We start from the raw sequence: 9,558 nt of genomic DNA, 5'->3' as shown, positions 1-9,558 counted from the left end.
TATATATGTGATTATTTTTCACACCGAGTTCCCCCCCCCCCCCCCCCGATCCCTCCACTCTAAGCGTTTTCCAAGATTTTTGTTCCCCAACTCCCCACATTGTCACCGGATCCAGTCGAGATTTAAAATAAGAGGTTTGAGATACGACGTCCTTCCAAATATCAAATTTCATTAAGATCCGGTCACCCGTTCTTAAGTAAAAATACCTCAATTTTTCTAATTTTTCCAAATTAACAAAACCCCAGCTCCCCTAAAGAGAACAGATACGTGTCAATTATGTCAATCACATATCTATAACATGTGCTTATTCAATTTTTCAAATTACTCCCCCCCCCCAAACTCCACCAAAGAAAGCAGATCAGTTCCGGTTATGTCAATCACGTATCTAGGATTTATGATTATTTTTCACATCAAGTTTCACCCCGATCCCTCCACTCTAAGCGTTTTCCAAGATTTTTGCCCCTCCCCCCAACTCCCCGCAATGTCACCGGGTCCAGTCAGGATTTAAAATAAGAGGTCTGAGACACGATGTCCTTAAAAATATGAAATTTCATTAAGATTCGATCACTCCTTCGTAAGTTAAAAATACCTTATTTTTCTAATTTTTTAAAACTAACCTACTCCCCCCCCAACTCCCCCAAAGAAATCAGATCCCCAAAGAGAGCGGAAGAGAACAGATACGTGTCAATTATGTCAATCATATATCTGTAGCTTGTGCTTATTCAACTTTTCAGAATTAACCGTCCCCCCTCAATTCCCTCAAAAAGTACGGATCAGTTCCGGTTATGTCAATCACGTGTCTAGAATTTATGATTGTTTTTCACACCAAGTCCCCCCCCCCCCGATTCCTCCACTCTAAGCGTTTTTCAAGATTTTCGCCCCCAACTCCCCACAATGTACCGAATCCAGTCGGGATTTAAAATAAGAGGTCTGAGACACGATGTCCTTCCAAATATCAAATTTCATTAAGATCCGATCACTCCTTCGTAAGTTAAAAATAAAGTTCAAAATTAACTTCCCTCCCCCCCCCCACCCAACTCCCCCAAAGAGAGCAGATCCGTTCCGGTTATGTCAATCACGTATTTAGGACTTATGATGATTTTTCCCACCAAGTTTCATTCCGATCCCTCCACTCTAAGCGTTTTCCAATATTTTAGGCCCCCCCCACAACTCCCCACAATGTCACCAGATCCGGTTGTGATTTAAAATATGAGCTCTAAGACACGATATCCTTCTAAACATCAAATTTCATTGAGATCCGATCACTATATATATATATATATATATATATATATATATATATATATATATATATATATATATATATATATATATATATATATATATATATATATATATATATATATATATATATATGTATATATATATATATATATATATATATATATATATATATATATATATATATATATATATATATATATATATATATATATATATATATATATATTTATATATATATATATATATATATATATATATATATATATATTTATATATATATATATATATATATATATATATATATATATATATATATATATATATATATATATATATATATATGTATGTATATAACATCAGCTTAAGTAACAATTATTAAATAAGTTAAATAACATCAGCAATTATGTCTGAAACTTGAGTCCAAACATACAGTTTATCTCCAAAGGTGTGAAGCTTCGTTCTATATTTAATGCTAAATGCTGCTGTGCAATACTTGGTCAACTGATACTAATTTTGCCTTTCTTAAACTCTGAAACAGAGTCAACTCTGAGAGATTAAGCTACCGTTGTAGCAGAATCTAATGCAATATCTCAGCTGATGCATGGATCATCACCTGATTTGGGATTAACATGAAAAATAACAGGTTTTTTTTTGCACTTGGTATCTACCAAGTGACATAGCGATCGCAAATTCTGTCGGTCGGTCTGTCCCGGTTTTGATACTTTAGGTACTTGCAGGTAAGCTAAGACGATGAAACTTGGCAGGTGTATCAAAAACCAGTCCAAATTACATTATAAATTGTAGTTTCCCCAATTCGACCATCTGGGGGGAGTGGGGGACGGTTAAATTGGAAAAATTAGAAAAAATGAGGTATTTTTAACTTACGAACAGATGATCGGATCCTAATGAAATTTGATATTTGGAAGGATATCGTGTCTCAGAACTATTATTTCAAATCCCGACCGGATCCGGTGATATTGAGGAGAGAGGGGGGGGGGGAGGAAACCAAAAATCATGGAAAACGCTTAGAGTGGAGGGATCGGTTTGAAACTTAGTGGAAAAAACAAGCACAGGTCCTAGATACGTGATTGACATAACCGGAACAGATCCGCTCTCTTTGGGGTAGTCTAGGGGGGGGGGGGTTAATTCTGAAAAATTGGAAAAAATGAGGTATTTTTAACTTACGAAGGAATGATCGGATCTTAATGAAATTTGGTGTCTGGAAGGACATCGTGTCTTAGAGCTCTTATTTATCTCCCGACTGGGTCTGGTGACATTGGGGGGAGTTGGGGGACCTAAAATCTTGGAAAACGCTGAAAGTGGAGGGATCAGGATGAAACTTGGTGGGAAAAATAATCATAAATCCTAGATACGTGATTGACATAACTGGAACGGTTCTGCTCTCTTTGGGGGAGTTGGGGGGAGGGTTAATTCTGAAAAATTAGAAAAATTGAGGTATTTTTAACTTACGAAGAAGTGATCGGATTTTAATGAAATTTCATATTTAGAAGGACCTTGTAACTCGGATATCTTATTTTAAATGCCGACTGGATCCAGTATCATTGGGGGGAGGGGGAACCGGAAATCTTGGAAAACACTTAAAGCGGAAAGATCAGGATGAAACTTGGTGGGAAGAATAAGCCCAAGTGCAAGATACGTGACTGACATAACCGGACCGAATCCACTCTTTTTGGTGGAGTTGGGGAGGGGGTGTAATTCTGAAAAATTAGAAAATTGAGGTATTTGTAACTTACGAACGGGTAATCAGATCATAATGAAATTTGATATTTAGATGGATATGGTGCTTTAAGGCTCTTATATTAAATTCCAACTAGATCCAGTGATATTGCGGGGTGGGGGGTGGAGGGGGAAACCGGAAATCTTGGAAAACGTGAAATTTGAGGTATTTTTATCTTACGAATGGGTTATCGGATCTTAATGAAACTTGATATATAGAAAGATCTTATGTCTCAGATGCTCCATTTTCAATACTCATCGGATCTGCGGACATAAGGGGTTGGCGGGGGAAACAGAAATCTTGGAAATCGGAAATCTTGGAAAACGCTTAGAGTGGAGGGATTGGGATGAAACTTGGTGAGAAGAATAAGCTCAAGTTATAGATATGTGGTTTACATAATTGGAACTGATCCATTGTCTTTAGGGGGGCTGGGGATTTTTAATTTAGAAAAATTAGAAAAATTGAGGTATTTTTAACTTAAGAACGGGTGACAGGATCTTAATGAAATTTGATATTTAGAAGGAACTCATGTGTCAGAGCTCTTATTTCAAATCCCGACCAGATCAATTGACATTGGAGAGAGTTGGAGGGGGAAACCGAAAATCTTGGAAAACGCTTATAAATGTCGTAGATACGTGATTGACGTAACTGGACTGGATCCACTCTCTTTGGGGGATTTAGGGGTTGGAGTTCAGTGAATTGGCGAGTTTGGTGCTTCTGGATGTGCTAGGACGATGAAAATTGGTAGGTGTGTCAGGGAGTTGCACAAATTAACTTGATAAAGTCGTTTTCCCCGATTCGACCATCGAATCGCTGAAGGGAGATGAAAAATTAGAAAAATTGAGGTATTTTTAACTTACGACTGCATGCCCCCCGACACTCCCGCACGAACAATTTTTGACTTTGATCCAATGCCGCACGGTGGGAAACGCCCAAGAGTTTGTCCGACAACCAGATGGAAGGACACGACAGGTGCCTTCTTAGTCATGGCAAATATTCAGGAGGATGTCCACATCCTTGCAAGAAACCGGTCCAAATGGAGGCACCATGTAGCATCACTCTCGATGCCGGAAGCTTTTCGGTAGGAGCATTAAGTCAAGTAAGCCAAGTGGATGATCGGATCTTAATAAATTTTGGTATTTAGAAGGACCTCGTGACTCAGAACTTTTATTTTAAATCCCGACCGGCATTAAGCTTCTGATTTTTCTTTTAAAGTAATCTATTGATTCTTAGAATTTTGCCAGAGCTCATACCATATGAGCTCTTGGCTCTTCCTACCTCGTCACAAGTGCCATATGAGCTCTTAGCTCTCGTTTTTATGCAAACTATTTATTCAAGAAGGTGGTTATATCCTCATTTGACGAAAATATCTGTCCTTTGAGTGTAATATTTTGCTGAGGGAACTTTTTTTCTATATATTTTCGTTAGAATTTTTTGCTAGATATGGTGGTTAAGGTGGATAGTCATGCAGTTCAAAACATAACATGTTAATGTTCACCGTGGCATCCCCTGAGGTGTATTGTATTGTATCCCTGATGGCTCGTTGTATTGGCAAAAAAGTATTTTCTTTTATTGCAAACGTGACTGTTTTTCCGCAAGTTCTACTTTTAGCTTGTTAAGTATTGATGCATAGTATGCTGTTGAAATGGTTTCCACTTTGTAAGTATAATCGATTAAGATAAATAATTAGTCAGCACCAAACTTGGAGTCACTCTTGTCTTATCTCATAAACTACACCAAAAGGACGTTATAATTGCTCATTTGAAATCGTTTTTGGTCTAGTGTCAGCAAACGTGGCACTCAACGCGCGGATAGTTTCTTCCTGCCTAAATCTTGTTTGAATATGTGACAAACACGTTCTTTGAAAATTTTATAGCTTCAGCTATATTGATCACTTTATTTCTGCGGCCGTCAGTTTTCGGACATCCCGAATATTCATTAGCCAAGATCTTATGGCCAAGTTTAACTTTAGCTTCCCAAAATTCCACTGCGGTTAACGACGAAGTTGACATTTGATTTGTGTAGGCGTATCACCTTTCATAAACCAATATTATATGACATCTTGATACCCAATTTCAATCATTTTGACAAAATTTCTTACATCAACCTGCTCAAACGACTTTCCAAAAAACAACTGTACGTCTAAATGGCTAAAACTCATCGCATGAGCACCTGTTAAAAGATGCATAACTATATTCCTTGACTTTTATTGACGGAGTCAGAAAGTTTTCAGAGCGTCCTCGTATAAAAAACACGAGAGCCTAAACGAAGTGTCGAAAGAACCATATTTCGAAAGAAGGATAGGGACGGTGTTTCCACTTTTTTTTCAAACATTTTGAAAAACCTCGGTGATTTTCGATATAAAATTGGTAGATGGCTCTCAGGGTTCGGTAGAATTTTCAGTAGGACTGTTTTTCATTTTTGTTATGTTTTCAGAGGTGTTTGAGCGACCACATTCTAAAAACTCAGAGAGCGATTCCGGAAAGAAAAGCAGGATTTCGTCCATCAATTTTTGTCAAAGTTGACTTTGTTTCAAAGGGGAACTTCGGAAGCAGATAGAAGCTCGAAAAAATTATGAAATGTATTTAATTTTGAAACGAAGTGTAGTCGTATTTCGTTCATTTTAAAGCTGTTCCCGGGGATTATGAGCTTTCTGTAGATTTTTGGTAGTTTCGGGATCTTCTTTTTTGTCGGGAGACGGATAGGGAATTCGGTAGATCTTACGAAAAATTGGTAGAAGTGGAAACACTGGATAGGGACCCTATGATATCCTATTCTCCTGCACGCATGCCAGCTTGCATCATCGCTATCCTAAGGAAATTCCAGCAGTAAACTCTTAACCAGAGTATTTCCTTTGCCAGACAAAAAAATAAATCTTGCTGATTAATTACCGGAAAGCATGTTCCTTTGTGAGGGTTATCTATTGAAGTAGCATTGATCGCTTAAAACTGTTAGCGTCAACCAGTCTCAGTTTTATTATTTACCAATAAGACTATCAAGACTCTCTTGGGCTACCAGCTATCAAATTCTGTATCCATTTTGTATATAATTACTTATTTAATTTTTGCTTTATGTTGTATATAAATTAACGGACAAATCATTTCATATGTATGTTTTACTTGAAAACATAATGTACAGAAATATAAACTCGTGATATTTTACACTATACGTCGATACAATTTCATATTATTTTAAGGATATTTTATAACGTTAATACAAGCATAAACTTATAACATTATATTTATTGTCTTATGGATAAAGTCAATCAATTTGTTTCAGGTTCTGCGTCGCAAAATATCAATTCGCAAGCCATACCTGCTTACTACCTTCCACCAACAAATACAAGACCAACATTTGCCCCGGCCATATTTGCTCCAGTAACACGGTCTATACAACCAGCCGCCCCATTAATCCCAGCCCCGCGTCCACCTCAAGTGCAGCCACTCCAACCAACTTTGCCAGCTACTAACCCTGTACCCTTGCCTGCTATCAATAGACCTGTAATTCAGCCAATTAACACAGATCCAAATAACATGTTGCTTATGCCCCCTCAGCCGACTGGTCCTATGCCAACAATATCAAATCTAGACGTCCAGTGTGGAAAAGAAAGCATGGTTGTCACTGTTGTTTTCACTCAAGTTTTCTCAGGAGTCATCTATGCTAAAGTAAGTTTTGTGCCCCACATAGACGTATAAATTTATAACAGGTTAAAGAATAAAAAGGTCATAGTGTTTTCGAAAGTCTCTAGCAATGTCTTCCATGCCACCATTAAAAATTTGCAAAGGCATTTAATGCAGGAAAAGCAGATTGTTTAGGCATATTTATATATTACGCCAGTTTATGGGGGCCAACTCCCAAAAAGTGAGGGGGAGGGGCAAGCATTTCTTAGGATTTTTACATGAAAATATAAATAAAAAGTTTTTCAAAATCTTTGTAGGGGTTTATTTTTTGATGAAATTACCCCAAAAAAATATTGTCCACGATCTACTTGGACAAAGAAATGCAAAGAAATTACCTTCCGCTCCAAACTAACGCCCCCGTCACTATTGGTGCCACCATTCTTGTTTGAAGCCTGGTTGCTGCTTAGCTGGTCCTCCATTGTTATTTTTCTACATCATGTAGAAGCTAATCAAGCGATAAATCTGTGATGCCTGAGTGACACTATCAGGCCTTTTTATTTCAGCCGGTGTTTCAGAAAAGAAAACTCAAAACTCTCAAAACTCTCTGGTAAACTCCTGAATTCCTTAGTAAAAGCAATGGCGTATTTTGCTATGGGGTATAGAGGGGAAACTGCAACCTTCAGATCCCAGTCCCTCCCCCCAGTTGGAATTTAGTTTCTGCAAAAAATCTTTTCGAAACTAAATTAAGTCTGCATAATTCAAGCATCCAGAGAAACAGGTCAGTTTTCTTTAGTATATATTTGCCCATATGGTACTATATGGTTCATTTTACATTTTATACTTTCATTTTCACTTGATTTGGGAAAATTGGTTTCAACTTTACCCCCCCCCCCCCTGCCGGAAGTATGTTGACAAAATTAAACCAGTGAGTAAAAGAAAGCGGAGTGAAGGTCATTGGTTTGCGTCTTGGACGTATTTTCTTATAAATTCAATTACAGTATCTTCTTGGCGTTATCGTTTTCAAATAATCTTCAAATATCTTCTGGTTCTTTCGTGTTCAAACCAGATTAATACGGATTTTATTCCAGTAAACGAATAAAGAGTGTTTCAGCAACAATATTCCTTTAAGTTTATCTTAAAAAAGCCGTCAAAAGCCGGTTTTGGTTCAATTATTGTCTCCAATTTTATTTGGTTTCAAAGGTTCTTAAAGTTTATATTTTCCCAAATGAGTTATGTATTGTTTACTCGGCTACAGGAATAGTTACAAATCTGGCCTTTTGATATCTATATATTTTCGTCATATCTTTTATTACTATTATGTCTTTTTTTTTAACCATCTATTTCTTAATAACAATAAAAATAAAGAAAATGAACAAATGTAGTTTACAGCTTTATGTTTGCCATTTGATTTACTACAGCCAAAATTTGGTATGTAGTATAGATAAGGCCGTATCCAAAGGGTGGAGGGGTCTACGGGGCTGTTACAAAACGTAAAAAAAATGCAAAAAATAAAATTATAGAGGATTTTCAAAGTTTTCTTTAGTGTACCCCCCCCCTCCTAAATAGATATCCTGGCACGCCCTTTAGTACAGTTATTGTAGTTTTCGGGCTATGGGATACATTTGAGCCATCTTTTAGGGCTGATAACCTACTATGTACTAAGACCCAAGAGCAGAAGAGAATACTTTTTTTCAATACTGTGGTAAGAAACATGCTTAAAAGTAATTGGTTTATGTCTATGACGTATTTTGTAATCCAATCTTATAATTTCTTGGTGTATGTTAAGAAGGAAAGACAAATCACTCCGCCTTGTCAAAACCTAATAGGCCTACTTGTGATCTGGTTTGAATTTTTAGTCCTTGATAAAGAACGAAAGGGTTCCGAAAAACGAGATTTTTGAAAGAAATCTCTCTGTTTCTCTTTGCTTAGAACTAATAATCTTCCTTTAAAAACTCCAATAATTTTTGGTTTTCAAGAAGCACATTAGATAGAAGTACTCCTTGATGGCTGCCATAGTCTACAGCTAGAAGCTTCAGCTGGCTACCAGAGGGCCAGGGGATTCGACGTGTGTACACAACCTTTTCTCTAACTTTTCCCTTTTACTAATATTGCAACTTGTATTTTTCTATTTCAGGGTTTCCACACAAGACAAGAGTGCACGTTTGTCCAGTTGAATAGCGGTCAGGCAAGTTACACTTTTACCCTGGTGCTTAACCAATGTGGTACTCAGTTCATTGACGAGCTTGGATCTGGTGGGCAAGCTTACCTTGAAAACACAGTTGTCATTCAAATGGAAGAAGGAATCCAAGAAGTAAGATTTAGCAATTTTTGGTCAATTGTGTATAATTTATATTATCTATTGTCATCTTGGTCTTTTCTTGGCTCTTTTGTTTCATGTCTTTTACACAGCAATCATGTATACGAAAAGAAAAAACAATGATGAAAGGAGTTAAAAATAAAGAAATAAATAAACTTAACATTTAGATTAGCCATATCACTAAGCATTTAAACTAAATGGTAGAACTTTAATTTGTAGTTTTAAACTAAAAATTAATAGAGGTTGTCATATACTAATAACGTTATGTGGGCTATACTTGAACTGATTTTACTATGAATAGAAGCTTTCTTTCCTATGTTGAAAGCTTTCTTTACTTTTAAGATCATTTTCTGTACTATTTAAGTTTTACATTGACCTCTTACTTATAACTGTTAACATATAACTGTTTTAATTAATTTCTGTCTATTTTCAAGCATCAAATTCAATACTTTTTTTTAATGTAAGGGGGGATGTTATCCCAATCAACGTCCAATGTTTAATTTCAATTTCCGATCAAAACTGAGTGTAAAAATACCTCCAAATTTTCAATAATTTGTTCTTAGAAATTCTTTTTGAGTCTTCGCACTCGAGAAGACGTCTAGCAACAGAAAATTGACAAAGAAATGTTCAATTCTTAT

General features: G+C 36.4%; 1 pseudogene; it reads left to right on the top strand.

Annotated features, from left to right (window-relative positions):
- Positions 1–9,558, top strand: part of LOC136034662 (uncharacterized) — a 38,418-nt pseudogene that overhangs the window by 7,820 nt on the left and 21,040 nt on the right.

This window comes from Artemia franciscana, chromosome 13, assembly GCF_032884065.1.
Source record: "Artemia franciscana chromosome 13, ASM3288406v1, whole genome shotgun sequence".
Taxonomy (NCBI): domain Eukaryota; kingdom Metazoa; phylum Arthropoda; class Branchiopoda; order Anostraca; family Artemiidae; genus Artemia; species Artemia franciscana.
This window is presented reverse-complemented; position numbering and strand designations above follow the sequence as displayed.